The sequence below is a fragment of the Petaurus breviceps genome, unplaced genomic scaffold, assembly GCF_028583685.1.
Source record: "Petaurus breviceps papuanus isolate PSGF00001 unplaced genomic scaffold, PetGlider_PUasm1.0 226, whole genome shotgun sequence".
In the NCBI taxonomy this organism is placed as follows: domain Eukaryota; kingdom Metazoa; phylum Chordata; class Mammalia; order Diprotodontia; family Petauridae; genus Petaurus; species Petaurus breviceps.
In genome coordinates this window covers 2,556,379-2,575,868 of record NW_027185890.1, presented here as the reverse complement: position 1 = coordinate 2,575,868, position 19,490 = coordinate 2,556,379, and the positions used below count along the sequence as shown (strand labels likewise).

The 19,490-nt window shown below is 35.9% G+C and overlaps 1 pseudogene; it reads left to right on the top strand.

The window, feature by feature from the left end:
• The first annotated feature begins 13,083 nt into the window (after window positions 1-13,083).
• Window positions 13,084-14,270, top strand: LOC138166770 (small ribosomal subunit protein eS4-like; annotated as a pseudogene).
• Window positions 14,271-19,490: the final 5,220 nt, after the last annotated feature.

The window sequence follows — 19,490 nt, the reverse complement described above, 5'->3', positions numbered from 1 at the left end:
TCTCTCTCTCTCTCTCTCTCTCTCTCTCTCTCTCACAGACACACACACACACACACACACACACACACACACATTCACTTAGTAATCTCCAGAGCCTTTCTATTGCCACCTGTATTAAATATAAAATCCTCTGGCTTTTATAGCCCTTTAGAACATAACCTCTTCCTACATTTCCAATCTCTTTACACCCCACTTATCTTCAAATACTCCGTGATCCAGTGACATGAGGCTCCTTTGTTTCCTCAGACACTATACTCCTTCTCCAAACTTTTTCACTCACTGCCCCCAGGCCTATAATAATCACTGCCCTCATCTCCACTTCCCAGCCTCTCTGGCTGCTTCAAGTCTCAGCTAAAGTCCTGCCTTCTAAAATAAGCCTTTTCTAGTTCTCCTAAATCTTAGTGACTTCCCCCGGAGACTGTTACCCAATTTATCCTGAGCTGTTTCCATGTTATCTCCACCATTAGACTGACAGCCTCTTCAGAGCATGGACTATTTTTTGGTTCCATTTATTTTTTTTTCTTTCTTTCTATCCCCAGAAATTATAACACTGCCTGAAACTTAATGGGCACTGAATAAATGAAAGCTTACTTGACACAACCTAATATCATCACAATAACCCTTTGAGATAGGTGCTATAATTATTTCCAATTTACAAATAAAGAAATCGAAGCAGATAGTAGTTAAATGGCTTCCCTAGAGTAACACAGTTAGGGTCTGAAGAAGGATTTGAATTCTAGTCTTCCTGAATTCAAGTCCAATATTTTATACTCTTGGGGGTCATAATTCTTACCAGAACTTCATGGAATTGAGAATAGAAATCCAGTTGCCTATTTTCAGTATAGCCTAATGCTTACACAAAGAAAGTGAGTCCCTTCAAGAAGACAAGCATAGCATGCCATAGCATACTATCCTAGCTAAAATTTTACTTGTCTTACCTTGAAATCTCCCTCTATTCACTGCCTTGACACAAGGCCTGTTTGTCACAAGTTCCTGCCAGATACTACTGAGCTCTAAGTTGCAGTGGATGATTGTAGAACATTCCTTTTAGAATAGTCTGCCCAGGCCTCTGTGGTTTCATGACTAAATTTACTAATTCACTTAGGTTTGAATAGTTAGCAATCAACAATGATTTGCTAGTCTACTGAGATATTTTGCTCAATTATGTGTCTTCCCTAGCCTTGTAAGTAACCATTAATAAACTTCAAACATTCACAGAAATGTCTAACCAAAATATTCAAAATAAATTTCTCCTTGTCCCTGTTTTGCCTTTTCTGAAGTCATATCTGTTCACTATAATTCCATATGATTCTTTCATCTATTTTAATATGGTCTATTGTTATTGACAAAAATTCCAGTCATTACTCTCAAGATTATCATTATTATTATTGTTATTGTTACTATTGTTATTAGCATTAGCATTTATGTAGCGCTAAATTTGTCATATTTCAAATTTTGCAAATTTCAGGGACTTTTTTTTCTTTATTCCTGCCACACTTCCAATAAACTTGTAGTTATTTTTGTCATTTTTTGTTATGAGGGACACTAGAACTTAAATACATTAAAACTGATTCAAAGAATAGTGGCCTATTATGTGCAAAATGAAGTAAGGAATATAAAGATGAAGCAGAAAAGGTTCTGATCTTCAAGGAGTTAATAGTCTAGTAGGGAGATAATTCTCTCTAGAGAAACAGATGGAGACTGACTGAAACAGACAGAAAAAGGGAGACAGAGAGAGAGACAGACAGAAAGACAGACAGACATACAGAAACAGAAAGACAGAGACAGAGAGGCAGAGAGATGCTATATATACATATACACACAAATTTATATATATATATATATATTGCTAAATTGCTATTCCTAAATCATAGATCTCCTGCATTTTTCCCTGCTCAAGAAGTTCTTTTTGCTCTAAATTACCTCTAGAACAAAGTACACATTTCACAGTTTGGCTTTTACACACCTTCACAACATGTCTCCAATCTATCTTTTCAAGTTTATTGCATATTCTTCTTCATATATTTTATGTTTTGACCAAGCTGTCTATAATGTATTTCCTCATTCCTGTGCCTTATAAAATTCACAGACTTCTTCAAGGGTCAATTCCAATACCATCTCCTATACGAAGCCTGCCTTGATCCCTTCATTGGCTAGTACCCACTCAGTTAATTTTGTTTGAATTTTATGTTTAATTTGCTTTGTTCTTGTCTTTTTCCTCCAACAGACTGTCTGCTCCTTGAGACAATAACTGTTTTGTGTCTTTATCTCACCTAGTATGTTGTCTCTTTGCTAAATAAAAGTATAATAATGGTATTGACTATAATAGCATTGATAGTACATCTACAAAAGTACTTTATACAAAGGAGAAGGAAATTTAGTTCCATTCAGCAGGTATTTATTAAGCTTCTACTTCATTCTTTTCACTATGTATACAAAGATTAAAACTTTTTTGCTTAAGGAAATTATTTCTTCTTTTAGGATCCACCACGCACTTAGGTAAGTAAACACAGAGCATATTCAAATAAATTATGATGCTCAGCATTAACAAAAAGGGGAGGGATGATTACAATGAAGGAAGTAAAAAGGAAAGAGAGAAAGGAAGGAAGGAAGGAAGGAAGGAAGGAAGGAAGGAAGGAAGGAAGAAGGGAAGGAAGGAAGGAAGGAAGGAAGGAAGGAAGGAAGAAGGAAGGAAGGAAGGAAGGAAGGAAGGGAGGAAGGAAGGAAGGAAGGAAGGAAAGAAGGAAGTTAGGGAGGAAAAAGAATGGAAAAGATTTATTGAGACTAGTTACATATCAAACACTCTGCTTAGCACTACTAGGCATACAAATGTAAAAACAAAGACAACCTCTGCTGCTAAGGGTTTGGTATTCTATATATACATTAAGGAATGGTAGCCAAGGAAAAGGACTTTGATTCAGAAAGTTATAGAGATTATTTGGGGGGGGGGAGTAAATTGATACACCTCATCTAGCAGCCATATCAGAATTTATTTTATACTGGTTCATTGTTCCAGAACTGGGCATTGGATATAATCAGGGAGAGAAACTTTCCCTACATAGTGGGAGGCAGTTTCCAATCAGGAGAATGGGACTCCAGGTCAGAAATACCTCAAAGGCAAAGACTGATGTGGGCAATGAGTTGATTGGGGAGGAGCCTGCGGAAGAGACTCTATGAGAAAAGGGTTGGAAATAAAGTATGACTTGTAGAAAAAGACACCTATGCTGAGTTTTTCAGGAAACTAGGCATTTCAAAGGTGGAATGAAAGTGGCATCAATATTACAAAGTGTTGGGTAAGAATTTGAGTGGGGATTGTTTTGGCAGAATATTTCATTTCTATTTAATTAAAAGGTTTTGTATGAACAAAACCAATTCAGAGAAACTGCAGAAAAATAAAAACTATATCAACCATGTCTAATAAATAACTTAAATATTCAAACCAATTCAATTCTTCAAACTTTCTAGAATATCACTAAGCACCTTCTATAATAGGTCCTGTGCTAGGCACTGGGGATTAAAACATAAAACTATGTATTCTGTCCCATGAAGGAGCCTACATTGTACTACAGAAAACAATATATACACAGATAAGTAAATTCATGTAACAACTTGATAGGTGAGGAGATTTGCTTACTAAATTACCAAAAGGACCTTACAATAAACCCCATAATGAGGTGATCCATGGAATAGAAGTCTGAGAACAATATGATTACAAATCTACAGAACAGGCAATGTTCACAGGCAGTCTAGGCCTTATGTTTTTCCTAGAGAAAATAAACCTTTCTCTCTGAATCTGCTTTCATGACTTAGACAACACATCTCATTCAAATTTTTTAATACCATCTGGGGCTCATGAAACATCATTAAGATAAATTAACTGAAGTAGGGGCATAGATAAGGCGGAATCAACGATGAAAACATATAGATGCTGAGTGATGAGCGGATAAATAGAACAGTCCTCTTCAGACTATACATCCTTGCCTCTCTCCTGGAACCTGAGATTTCAGGCTTCATGACTGTTTCATGGCTCAGAAACTGATTATAAGGATATGATAATTCAGAAAATTAGGGAACACATGCAGGCTACTCTCCCAGCAGGCTTTTCTTCCAACACAACAACTCTCACAGCTGGCTTCCTAAGTCCAAGTAATGGCACAGCACTAGGTCCCACTTCAGAAATCACTCCTCAGCATATCAGGAGTTTTAGGTTTCAGGCGTGGCAAAATAGAACCTCTGGAGAAAGTCTCCTTGGTCGGGGGGGGCAAGGATGTGGGGGTGATATTATTTCTGCTCCTCTTGAAAAATATCACAGCATCTGAAAGCAGAATATTACAACACACGGAACCATTGAATTACAAAACATGGCCTATATGTGATGGTTAGTACATACTAAGTTGAATATTCAAGGAACCCAGGTTAGTTTCCTACATCAACGCTGTCTCAAAGTGAACATTTTATACTTATCATTTGATCGCTTTGCTTGATATCAATTTTGTTTTGTGGAAAATGGTGATAAGGAACTTGTATTAAAAAAAATTAGAAACCAGTACTCTAGAGAAACACAGAGCCTAGAGAGACCGTTGGACATGCAATTTATCCTCTTTTAATACATAATGTGTGAATAAAAGTGATTTACTGTTATGTATTCTTGTTAGAGCTGAAGTTACACTTAGGAGACATAATCATCATTGCATGCAATTAAACTTTATTGAGTATTCAATAATACAAACATCAAACCCCCTAGGAATAGCCCACCAACCTGATTCCAGAAGGTTTAATTAACTGTATCTCATGGTGGTGGTCATGATAAGATTCCCTTTCTGCCCAGCCATATATTTCCCTTCAAAGTGGCATTCTGGCAAGTCTGTAAATCAGCACTGCTCTCAGTGTCCTCACAAGTTTGATAATGTTGAAATGTCTTAGTTTTAACCTGGGGGTACACTGAAAGTTGGTTCCTCCAATGGGTTTTCATGCTTATGGCTAAGAACGTTTTGATAAGTGATCAGTTATCTACATTTATGGTGAAAGGAAATTCTCAAAGCTTTTAATTTTTTGTGAGTCATTGAAAAGTGTTTATCAGTTGTTTACCAGATTTGGGGAAGGGGGATGCATCATTAGCAGTTGTCCACTGTCTTTGAGCTTGTCTTAGATTGTGAGCTCCTCAAGGGCATGGACTCTCTTTTGGTTTTTCTTTGTTTATACAGCATTTAACACAGTACCTGGTACAGAGTAAATACTTAATAAGCACTTAATGACTGACTGACTCGTATACCCATAATTAGTTTTTCTTTACCAAATCAAAGTGACACATGCATTTCTTTAGTAAATATTTACTCAATTTGGGGGACACACACATTATCAGTAATTATATACCAAATCTAGGGAGATGCACACATCATTTGCTGTTCACCTAAATTGAGGGACACATATTATTGCCAATCTGTATCAGTTAATTGTTTATCATTTTATTACACAAAGCTTAGAAAATAACCACTTATTAAGAAAATGAAGGATTCAACCAAAGGGAGTGGCTCATATTCTTATTCCGACTATACTTCTCAGCCTCCTTTCTCTCATCTACCAGATGATGAGATTGGACTAGACAGTCTCTGAAATCACTTTCTGAAATTGGAATCCTTTGATTCTATCATCTGACCTAACTTTTAGGGAGAGGGATAAGTGGCAAACCAGTGTATGCTTAGCAATTAGTTTGTAAAAAGAAAAAACTGTTTGTGCACAACCCAGGTGTAAACTTAATCTGCATGATTAACATTTCCCCATCACCTTCTTAAGTATAGACAATTAATGGAGCAATATATCAATCCTTAATTTGCAATGTTTTCAATTTCTAAGGTTTCTGAGGTTCTTTTGCTTGTGCTGAAAATTTAACAACCAGTCCTTGCTATCTGGTACAAACAGTTCTGGTACAATCACAAAGAAACTGTGTGAATAGTGAATTTGAAGTCAGAGGTGTTGGATTTAAATCTTGGTTCTGTTGCTTGCTGCCTGTTTGATCTTGAGCAAACCATTCAAACTATTAAGGATTCAGTTTGCTCACCTATAAAACTAGGGGATTGAACTTTATTACTCTAAGATCCCTTTCAGATATGAAAAAAATGAAACCTTGGGGACAAGAATGGGATTATTTTTATTTTTGAAATAAAAAGAATGTGTCACTAAAAAGTTTCTAATGATTTGTTCCTTTGGTGACTCAGAAGGAAAATTTAGCCAATCTTTGCCTTTTGTCTACTTAATATCAGCAATCAAGTGGGAACATGAGATAATGCAAAGAATGATGGATTTGAGAATGGGAAAATCTGGCTTTAAATTCCACCTCTGATGTTTGCCTGTTGCATTACCATGGGAAGGTCACTAAGACCTCTCTAAAATTTAGTTTCCTCATTGATAAATGGGGGTAATTATACCATCATTACTATCTCACAGGGTTGTTTTCAGAGAAAAGAATTATTTTGTAAACATAAAAGTTCTGTATAAATGTGAACTATTACATAAAGATAAAAAAAATCTATAATAGATTCCAGAACCTAAAGAGTATATGACATACCAGGAAAGATATGGTCAAGGTAGGGCCGGACACCAGGAAAGAAGCAATACACTGAGTTGGAAAGAGTTCCTTATCTTTTTGCTACTTTTTCTTTTCTTTATTTTTTTAAATGAGGTTCTGTAATCATCTGAAATCTTTGAATAATTTCAGCTATAAGCTTAAGAATAAGCTCTTGGGGTGTAGCTAGGTGGTGCAGTGAATAGAGCACTGGCCCTGGAGTCAGGAGGACCTGAGTTCAAATCTAGCCTCAGACACCTAATGCTTACTAGCTATGTGACCTTGAGCAAGTCACTTAACCATAATTGCCCTCCAAAAAGAAAAAAAAAGAATAATCTCTTGGGCTAAATTTGATATTTGGAGATAAATGTAATGTTTTCATTTTTAAGCTGCATTTTTACTATTATAGAGAGATAAGAGATTGATAAATATGTATGTACATGTATATACATGTGTTTTTTTATTTATTGGATGAATTAGAAATCAAGAAAAGCTGGCTTCAAATCTTGCCTCAGACACTGAGCAGCTGTGTGAGTCAAGCATGTCACTTCAACCTCTCTATGCCTCAGCTTCCTCATAAAACCAGGCAGTGAAATACCTGCTTATAAGGTTATTGTGATAGTTAAGTGAGGCTTCCCTGGTTTTCAAGTGAGATTTTCAAGTGAGGTTTCCAGGTTTTCTTGAATGTAAATTTATCTATATAGTTATTATTTATATCATAAACATAAATTATATATAAATATAATTTATGATATAAACACAAATTTGAATGCACATATCATTTGTGTTCTAAGATATACATTTGCTTATATTGTTTCTATTATGAGTATATAAATTTGTCCATATATTAAATTTTATCTTAAGGGTATAAATCCATATAAAACATCCATCTACCTTTACATGAATTTTTAATTTTCACAGGTGGAGGTTTATTTTTATTGTTTTCCCCAGAGCTGTGATGTTAATCAGGTGGAGAATTTTCTATGTGGAGACTTCCCACTGTTGCAAATTGACAACATATCTACACTTTATAGTCTTCGCCAAGTTGCCTGAGGTACTGAGAGGTTGAGAGACTTGCCCCAAATCACAAAAGAAGGGTGTGTCAGAACTTGAACCTAAGTATTTCTGACATTAAGACATGTCTGCAAACTCCATGCCACACTATTTCTTTACTTCAATAATTAAAAAGTGGACTATGTAAAAAAAAACTTCTTGGGAAAGAAAATATTTTATACAAAATTATTATTGGTAGTATAATAATAATAATAATGAGTAGGAGTAGGAACAGTAGCAGTAATGATAGTAATAAATGAATAGTAGTAGTAGTCATCATCATTGTTGTAATCACTAAAACACATTTCTGAAGCTCTTGAAGATTTGTAGAACCATTTATTATATATTATTTCACTTAACTCTCACAACAATTTAGCAGGTGCTTCAATACCTGATTTTATATATGAAGAAATCAAGGCATAAAGAGGTCAAAGTGACTTGCAATTCTCACACACATATTAAATATCTGAGGCAGGATATGAAGCCAAATTTTCCTGATGTCAGGTTTATCTCACTATCATTAATATATTACAGTAATAAAATATTATATTTTACCTTTTAGATAATTTACAAATAGGTCTTATCTGTGCTAAAACCATGTTAATGCAAAGGGGAGCTATATTCTTCAATTAAACCATTGTGGGTGTTTATAATTTCCTGATCTTCAGTAGAAAATATATTAATTCTGGAGTGCTGGGTTCAAATTACAGCCCTTAACATTAACTGCCTGAGTGACTTCAAAGAAGTCATTTAACTTCCCTGGGTCTCCATGTCCTCATTGTAAAATGAGACAGTTGGATTAAGGCCCTTTCCAACTCCAGATCAATGGTTTTATGATCTGCCAACACTTCAATTTTAAGATCATGGAGAAATTGAAAAAGGCACAGTAGGAACAGTACACAAAATGCCTCATTAATTTGACCTACAGTCATCTGTGTTATTTGAAAATTAAAGTTGTTCTTAGATGCTTCCTCACTTAGTGGAAATTTTCATGGAGAGGGGAAAACTGTTATCTGGCTTCCTCTTAAAATATGAAGGACAAAATTCACAGGCTTTAGGAAATAATACATCTGCACAAGGCCAACAAGATGATTTTTATTTGGAAGATCTTCCCCATGTCTCAGAATGCAGCAAACAATTCCATTCCAGGTCAATCAGACTTGGGAACTCCGGTAGAGCTGCATCCAGGTGTGTGTTCTTAACCACTACCTAATCTCAGCCTTTTCTCCAGGGGATGCCTGCATAGTAGCAGGGAACCTATTTCCAGTTGTTCCTAATCTTTACTCACTGGAATTTTATACAGTTACAACTGTGGCATATGTGTATGTTCTAATTATGCTAATCACCATGCCCTGACTTTCACTCAAAGAAGTCATTCTATATTCATCGGCAACAAGAAAAGTGTCAGAACAGCATGCCCCTACTTGGCTACTTCCTTAATAGCATACTTGCTTCTGTCACAAACTGAGTGTCCTGTTCCCATGCAGTTTGACTAATCTTGCGGGTCCTACAATTATTTTGTCATTGTGATGGTTGAAGGGTGGTCTGCAAAGAGCCTATTTTTTTTTTCATATCAGTGGTGCTGTCTGGCAGCATCTATAATACCAGGGGCAGATATTCTAATTTTATGTATATTGTGCCAAATTTCAAGAGTAAAATGATGGATGAAACGTAAGCACAATAGAAATCACGATAGGGAACATTATATGATAGCAGCCAACCACTGTTCTTTATACCTGGTTAGCAATGTAAAAGAAAAAGGAAAAAAAAAGATGGACAAATGCAATTAATTTTCCAGTGTGGCATGCAACCCATAAATCTGTTCATTTAAAGTGCTTAACTTCATTAGTGTGTAAGTTTGGCTTTTTGCGAAAACAATTCCTGGTCTAAATCACAAGCTCATGTTGGTTCCATAGATGTTTTGGGGGAGAAACTATTCTAAATGTCAGCCATGTTAAAATCACAGGAAAAGTGACCATTTTCCATTTATGCTGCTGTAAAACAACCATATATTTTGAGCAAATGGCCTTTATGAGGACAAAATATCTTTTTTCCCTTTTTTATGGTATAAATAATTTTTCTGTGGACTAATTTAGTAAGTTTTTGTTTTCAGTGCAGGAAACCAGCCATCAAGATAAATAATAAGAATGAATTTGGAAATATGTTAATCCTCTACTTATTCATCTGTACTGGAGACTTAAGTGGAAATTTAATATTGATATTGCTAGGAGCTGAATCAGAGCCAAACTAATTCTCCAGAAGTGCTCCATCTGCATATTAACTACTGTTACTCTGAAGGGACACAATCCTATTTACTTTACCCTCCAACCCTGGAAGACGAGATATGGTTTCTCATTCTCTTCATAGCTTTTTAAGTGTGTCACCATGGGGCTTTCTCCCCACTAACCTGGAGACTAAAAAGCCTTTTGGGCAAATTTCAAGATATCTTGCATTAAACATTATGCAGATGCAGATGTTTGCAGAAATAAGAATTCATTGCATTCCACTGGCTCATACATTACCTTTATTCAGATGCTTTAAATGGTGTCCACTCAATGATGGATTTACTTGATAGAAAATAAATAATCTTCCTTATCTTTGATGCTTGTGACCAGATCAACTTTCTGGCATGGAGTTCTGCCAGGAATGATCTACAAAAAAAATCTAATTTTTAAATGACAGTATGAAATTTTATCTTTTTAAAATCTTTGTTATTAGTTGTCATGGTCAAATACTATCCCTCAGTAGTGGCCAATGTTTTTAGACATAAGATTGTTGGTGAGCCCAACCTCAAAGCCTCTCTAGCCTGGTAGGACCTGGGAGCTCTCTCAAGTGAGAGAGCTATAATATTGGGCAATTCCTCTCTGGAAAATTATAGAAAAACTTAGGTAAATGGGATTTAGCATAAAGAAAATAGAAGGTTTGTAATCCTGTCAATGGAGGTAGAACCCACTGTAATAAAGCCACCAAGACTTCAGAGTATCAGAGTGTATTTTGCAGTTAGAAGGAACGTAAGAGCTCACTCAAATATTGGTAATGGCGACAGGTTTTCGGAACACAATTCCTCTCAACAACATTGTGAAGCAAGGTATTATGATATGAACATTTAGATTTTGGAGGAACCTAGGTGGTACAGTTAATAGAGTGCTAGACCTGGAGTGAGAAAGACCTGAGTTCAAATTGATCATTAGACATTTGGTAGCTGCCCTGGGCAAATGATTTGATCTCTGTATCAGTTTCTTCAAATGTAAAATAGGGACCCTGGAGAAGGAAATGGCAAACTAATCCAGTACCTTTGCCAAGAAAATCTCATTTAAAAATGGAGTCATGGGGCCACTACATGGTGCAGTGAGTAAGAGCCCTGGCCCCAGAAACAGGAGAACCTGGGATCAGTTCCAGACTCAGATACTTAACACACACACACACACACACACACACACACACACACACACACACACACCTTGGGCAAGTTACTTAACCCCAATTGCTTTAAAAAAAATAGTCACAAAGAGTCAGACACAACTACACAACTTAACAAAGAGAAGTCCAGATTTTACAGATGGAGAAACTAAGGGTCTGTGAGGGGAACTGACTTGGCAACAGATATGGATAGCTAATATAAGGGCATGTGATTGAACCCTGGTTTTCTGACTCTGAGGCTAATATCAGAATACCTATTCTCACTGAATTTTAGTCAACAGATAATATATGTATATATACAGTTACATGTGTTTGTATACATAATTTCTATATCTTCTTGTCTTAGGTAGTAATTGACTAGAGTCAGTATTTTTTTCATTTTGCTGAATCTTACTAGATGTCAGTGTTTTCATCTTTAAAACAAGATGATAGTGGGGTGGCTAGGTGGCACAGTGAAGAGAGCACCGGCCCTGGAGTCAGTAAGACCTGGGTTCAAATCCAGCCTCAGACACTTAACACAAAAGCTAGCCATGTGTTAGTCACTTAACCCCAATTGCCCTCCCCTCCCCTCCAAAAAGCAAAAAAAAAAGAAAAAAGAAGAAAAAAATAAGAGGATACTAAATAACCTCAAAGTTCTAAATAACCCTCCCGCTCTATACTCCTAGGGTATCTATCTATGCATTGAGTAGTAGAGAAGGGGGAAAGTTGATTACACATTATCAAACATAAACATATTTTGAGAAATACATCCCCATAAATGCATATATAAATAAATAATACATTATGAAACATTGTCTATAACAAAATCCCTTACATAAAAATTCTTTAGGAACTCTTGAGAGTGGACCAAAAATAGTGGAGAAGAGAAGGCACAAAGCCCAGCTCTCTTAACATTCCCCTCCAAACAACTTAAAACAATGCCTCAAATCAAATTCTGGAGTGACAGGGCAAATAAAAGTTCAGAGTAAGACAATAAACCAGTCCAAGATAACTTAAGAGGTCAGAAAAAAGATCTCTGAAACAGTAATGGAGAGTGATCTAGAATCCACCAGTGGCAGGACTAGGTGATGGTGTCAGAAATAGCAGCAGCTTCCAAAGATTTTAAGTCAGAGATAATAAGGGAACCTGGCAAATGGTCAGAAAGAGTTTACAGGGGGTCCCTGCATTGTGCTGGACAAACAGATTAAATTTTATTTGGCAAATAAATTGCCCTTATCTACTTCTGGGTCAGAGTTCAAGGGCAGAGTGGAACATTTTTGGTCAAGAGGGATCAGGAACCCTAAAGAACAACATCATTTCTGGCCCCAATAGAACAGGGATCCTTTGGAGTAGTAACACTTCTAGGCACAAGAGATCAGGAACATTGAGGAACACTATTACTCCTGGTACCAAAGGAATGGAGACCTCAAGAAGCAACACTGATTGCAATCCCAAGAAATGAGGTGCATTTCCTGAGTAAGAAACAGAATGCAGATCGAAAGATGAAATATTACTATTCTGATGAAAGCACCAGAACTGAATAGAAAATTTGATCTTAAAATGTAAGATTCCATAGAAGCATGAAAAAGCAAACATGAAATAGAAATCATAAGGAACTCAATAGGGTTAATTTTTTTTTTACCTTCCTATATGGGAAGACAATAAATGAAATTTCTAAAAATGTTATCATTATTAGAGCTGCTGGAAGGATTCTACAAGAAAGAAGGCATGGGAGTAAGTCAATTATGTTGATTTAATATACAAAAAAATGGCCAACCAAGAAATGGATGCCCTTGGAGAAGCAGGAAGGGAGAGGAAGAATGAGGAAAATTATCTCATATAAAGAAGCACATAAGGAAGAGTTTTTTACAGTGAAGGGTGAAATGAAGGAGGGAAGCAATGCTTGAACCTCACACCTCTAAACTGGTTTCAGAAGAAAAAGTGTGGCTCTTTCTGTGTGGCCTTTGGAACGTCTATTTGCGCTGCTGATAAATACGGTAAGGCCCGAAAGGGTACAGTGAATTGGCCAAACACACACAGAGTATAAGTAGACAGAGACTCTGATCCTACAGCTGAGTAAAGTTCTCATTTTAACTCAGGTTCAGTGTAACCATGGCTCGTGGTCCCAAGAAGCATTTGAAGTGTGTAGCAGCTCCAAAGCATTGGATGCTGGACAAGTTAACAGAAGTTTTTGCTCCAAGACCATCAACAGGTCCCCACAAGTTTAGGGAGTGTCTCCCACTCATCATCTTCCTGAGAAACAGACTGAAGTATGCCCTGACTGGAGATGAAGTAAAGAAGATCTGCATGCAGTGATTCATCAGAATGATGGCAAGGTTCACACTGATATTACATACCCAGCTGGCTTTATGGATGTCATTAGCATTGAGAAGACAGGTGAACATTTCCATCTGGTTTATGACACAAAGGGACACTTTGCCTTTCATCATATTACAGCCAAGGAAGCTAAATATAAATTGTGCAAAGTGAGGAAAACTTTTGTGGGTACAAAAGGTATTCCCCATCTGGTGACCCATGATGCCCATACCATCCGTTACCCAGATCCTCTGATCAAAGTGAATGACAGTTCAGATTGATTTAGAGGCTGGCAAGATCACTGATTTTATCAAGTTTGATACTGGTAACCTATGTATGGTGACCGGTGGGGCTAATTTGGGTCGAATTGGTGTGATCACAAACAGAGAAACATCCTGGCTCTTTTGATGTTGTCCATGTAAAAGATGCCAATGGCAATAGTTTTGCCACCAGGCTCTCCAACATTTTTGTTACTGGCAAAGGTAATAAGCCTTGGATCTCTTCCCTGAGGAAAGGGTATCTGCCTTACAATTGCTGAAGAGAGAGACAAGAGATTGGCAGCTAAGCAGGGCAGTGGCTAAATGAGTGCAGATAAGGATTTGTAGGGATTCAGTCAAGTTGAGATGTTACAGTTTTTAACAAAAAATGTGATTACGCTACAAAATATAAAATACACAAAATAAGAAATAGCTTAAACAACATGTTCTTAGAAAATGAAATAGAACAAGCCATAAATGCCTTTCTCTTCTTTCCTTGGATTAGTGGGTATGAATGTTGCATAAAATATTAGAAGATGTAGCTGTATCGGTTTTGCTTAACTGCTTTTTTTCGTTACATGGAACGGGTCTCTGATTGGAGGATGGGGAGAGGACATATCCCAAAATGGCTGATGTGAAAACAAAATATATCAATAAAACTTCAAGAAAAAAAAATAGAAAAAGTGTGTGTGTGTGTGTGTGTGTATACATTCAACTGGTAATAGAAATATAATTGACCTAACAAGGAAGTAGAAGGAGGAAGAAAAGAGAAGGAGGTAGGGGTAGGGAGAAGTTAAAAGGGGAGGTAGATAATATAAGGTGGTCCTCAGAAGAAAAACACACTTTAGAAGAGGTACAAAATAAAAAGAGAGAGAAAAGGGATAAATAGAAGAAAATAGGATGGAGCGGAATGCACAGTTAGCAATCATAACTCTGAATGTGAATAGTATCAACACACCCATAAAATGGAAGCAGATAGCAGAATGGATTAGAAACCAGAACACAAAAATACACTGTTTACAAGAAACAAACTAGAAACAGAGAGACACCCCCAGAATTAAGAGGCAGGAGAAGAATCTATTAGGCTACAGGTGAATTGAAAAAAAAAAGCCAGGAGAAGCAAACAGATAAAGCAAAAGCAAAAAGAGACCTAATGAAAAGTAATAAGCAGGGAAACTACATCTTGCTAAAAAAAAAAAACTCCAAAGAAAATTAAGTAATATCAATATTGAACATATAGGCACAAAATGGCAAAGCATCCAAATTATTAATGGAAAAGTTAAATGAATTATAGAATAAAATAGATGGTAAAACTATACTAGTGGGGGACCAAAACTTTCTGCTCATAGAAAAATCTCATCATAAAATAAATGATAAAGAAGTAAAGGGGATGAATAGATCTTATAAAAGTTAGATGTGATAAACCTCTGGAAAAAAATGAATGGGAATGGAGAGGAATATACATTATCTCAGCTGTATAAGACACCTTCAAGTAGGGTACAAAAACCTCACAACCAAGTGTATAAATAGAGAAATAATAAATACACAGTTTTCAGATCATAATACAATTAAAATACTCTTAATTAAGGGCTATGGAAGCATAGATCAAAAGTTAGTTGAAAACTAAATAATCTAATCTTACAGAAAGAGTGGGTGAAAGAACAAATCATAGAAACAATCAATAATTTCATTAAAGAGAATGACAACAATACGACAAGATTACTAAACCTGCTGGGTGGAGCCAAAGCAGTGCTAAGGGGAAATTTTTGTCTTTTAACGTGTATATCAGTAAAATAAAGAGTCAATCAATGAATTGGGCATGCAATTAAAATTATCCTTAAAAAACCCAACAAATGAAAAAAAAACACAATTAATTAGAAACTTTAGGCATAAAGAGTGATATCATAAACAAATTAGGGGAGCATGGAATATTTTTCTATCAGAAATGAATAAGGGAAGAATTTATAACCAAAGAGATATGGAAAGAGCAATACAGGAAGTAAAACAGATCATTTTAATTACATCAAATTTAAAAGGTTTTGCACAAATAAAACCAATGAAGCCAAGATTAGAAGGAAAGTAGGAAACTGGAGGAAATTTTTCTACAATAAATTTCATTGATAAAGGCCTCATTTCTCAAATATATAGAAAACTGGGTCAAATGTATATGAATACAAGTCATTCCACAATTTATAAATGGGGAAAGGATATAAACAGGTAGTTTTCAAAAGAAGAAATGAAAGCTATCTATAACATAAAAATGCTCTAATCTCTATTAATTAGAGGAATACAAACTAAACCCTGAGGTACCTCCTCACACCTGTCAGCTTAGCTAATAAGACAAAAAATGAAAATTATACATTTTGGAGGGGATGTGGGAAAATTGGGACACTAATGCATTGTTGATAGAGTTGTGAAGTGTTCAAAACATTCTGGAAAGCAATGTGGACCTATGCCCAAAGTGCTATCAAATGGTGAAGAAATGATAAGCAGGATGCTTCCAGAAGAACCTGGTAAGATTTTACATGAACAAATGGAAATTTAAAAAGAGCAGAACCAGGAGAATCTTGTATACAGTAACAGCAATATTGTACAAAGATCAACTGTGAGCTTAGCTATGCCCAGAAATACAATGATATGAAAGACTTATGATGAAAAATGATATCCAGGTTCATAGAAATAACTGATGGAATCTGAATGCACATTAAACCATCCTTTTTTTTTTAACTGTATTTATTCTTGGATTTTTCTTTCTCTTTTTTGGTATGTGTTTTCTTTTGCAATATGGCTAATGTGGAAATGTGTTGCACAACTGCACATTTATGGACTATATCCAATTGTTTGACTTCTCAAGGAGGGTAGAGGGGAGTGAAGGGAGACAAAATTTGGAACTCAATTGCTTTTTAAAAATTAATGCTAGTGGCTGAGCTGGCGGAGGCGGTACGAGGTGCGCTCTCGGGATCCAGGTCACAAGGAGGAGGAAGAGGAGGAGGAGGATGTGGCGCGCGGAGGGGAAATGGCTGCTGAAAACAAACAGGAATGTGTGTTCCTGCAGCACAGCCTAGGACCAGCCCTGTGCTGCCTGCCTGCCCCAGGGGCTCGGGTTCTGGCAGAAGACTGGAGTGTTAGATATGCTGTTGCCGTTGGAAAAATAGTCACTGCATTCTCATCTCAGCACTTCTTGATGGATGATCATAGGAACAGCAATGGCAGTCATGTAAAAATCTTTTTACCGAAAAAGCTGCTTGAATGTCTACCGAAATCTTCAAGTTTACCCAGAGAGAGGCACCGCTGGAACACTGATGAGAGATCATGATGCAGACGTCCTTTTGGATTTCTTTTTAATAATGTGTGACCCTTCACCTTTGATCCCTTGACCTGCATTACCTTGTGGTTTTTCTGAATCCCAGTTTAGGGATCAGAAGCAAAGCAGAAATAGTAACCAGGTCCCAAAGGTCATTTCTTCCTCCATACTCCTCACCTTCTTCTCCTTCCTCCAAGTCCTCCTCTGATTCTACAGCAGAACTGTCATCTTTTCAGCAGCAGAAGAGGGGTGCACAGAGCTCAGGTGGGGAATTTGTTTATAGAATTAAAGAAACAGAAGGGACCCTCAGTGGCCATCTAGTACATTCCTCTGTGCCAGGTGTATCCAGTACTCATTCCATCCCAGAAAGACTGACTGTCTGAAAAGTCAGAGGAAAGGAGATCTGACTGTGTCTCTCAGAAATTGAAATGAGGCAGCCCTCAAAATCTGCCTGTGGGATAGGGGACTCAGCTCATCCTTGCCCATTAGATCACAGTATTTCTAAAGATGATGTCTTCAAATGCCCTCCCCCCCCCGCCCCTTTTGTGTTTTTAAGCAAATGTTGGAAACATTGTTAAAGAAAATAATTTTCATGGCAGCATTTTATTTTGAGAATTTGATTTCTGAAAGCCAAATTTTCTGCTTTGTAAATTGATTCTAAGATAACAACTAGGTGTTTCAAGGGAGCCAGTGCATGGAAACATTTCTGATTTAATTTCAAGGCACACTTCCTCTTCCTGCTTAGTGTATTTGAAGAATTAGAATGGGCCACAGCTTACACAGACATCATTTATTTAAGCACAGCCCTGTGAAAGGAGCACTCACCTCAGAGCCCTGAGGTTTGAGTTCTTTTCTGGCCATGCCACTGATTATCTGGGTTACTTTGATCAAGTACTTTAAATATCTTAAACTGTCCGCACAGATCCAAAACAACTAGCTGAATCGTTGAGTTTAGTTAAAAAACCTTACAGTTAAGTACGAAACACCCCCATTTCCCCAAAACCAGTCCATGAAGTTGTTTGGCATCATGTAGACTAAACAATAAACTGATTAAATAATTCATTAAAAAAATTAATGCTAAAAGTTTTTGTTTACATGCAATCAAGAAAAATAAAAATAAATATTGTATATACTAAAAAAAAATCTCCACTTAAAAATCAAAATGAAAACCCTAAAAATTAAAGGGAAGATTAATAAAATTGAAAAGGTGGACTAATAAATAAAGCTAGGAGATGATTTTTTGGGGAAAAAAGTACATAAATGTTTAATTTGAGTGAAAATGGTGAACACCAAGTTACCAATATCAAAAATTAAAAGGGGGAATGCACCACCAATGAAGATGAAACTAAAGCAATATTAGTAATTATTTTACCCAAATATATGCCAGTAAAATCTACAATCAAAGTGAAATGGATGAATATTTACAAAAAATAAACTGTCAACATTAACAGAATAGAATACTTCAATAACTCCATCACAGCAAAAGCAAATAGAGCAAGTCATCAATTAGCTCCTTAAGAACAAATCTCAAGGACTAGTAGAATTTACAAGTGAACTCTCCAAATTTTTAAGAAAAAAACAATGCCAAAAGTATATAAAGTATTTGAAAAAAATGGGTAAATAGGGGATCCTACCAAATTCTTTTCAGGACAAAAGTATGATTTTGATACCTAAAACAGGGAGAGCAAAAGTAGAAAAAATATATAGATCAATTTTTCAAATGAATATAAATGCAAATTTTTAAATAATATACTGGCAAGGGATAACAGCAATAGATCACAAATATCATACACTATAATGAGGTAAGATTCATACCAAGAATGCAAGGTTGGTTCAATGTTAGGAAAACTATTAGCATAATTTGCCATATCAATAACCAAAAAAAATCATATACCTATCTCAATCGATGCAGAAAAAAAATTATGTCAAAATACAATGCCCATTCCAATTAAAAATATGAGAAAGACCTTGGAACTATATGGATAGAATTATAAAATAATTCTCATACAAATAAATTTAGATCTAAACAGAAAAAATATCAATTGGTCATGGGTAGACCAAGCCAATATAATAAAAATGACAATTATACCTAAATTTATTTATTTATTCAGCATCATACCCAGGAAACAACAAAAAATATTTTATGAAGCTAATAAAAAAATAACAATTCTTCTAGAAGAACAAAAGGTCAAGAGTACCAAGGGAATTGATGGGGGGTGGTAATATAAATGAAGGTGACCTAGCCCTACCAGATCTCAAGCTATATTATGAAGCAGTAATCCTCAAAAGTCTCTGGTACTAGTTAAGAAATACATTTAAGAGTAATGGATCAGTGAAATAGATTAGGTACAAAAGATATAGTGGTAAATGACCATGGTAACCTTGTAGGATTTTTATAAATTTTTTTTAATTTATGGAATAAAACAAGTATTTTCCATAACATAGTACAATAAATATTATTGCACTGAAACTGCAAATCTACTATGCTAAACTTGTTATTCTTTTCAAACATAGAACAAAATTATCACATAAATTTCTTTTTTTTTCTCTCCCCCTTCCCTAAAGATGGCTTCCATTACACACATATATGTGTATATAT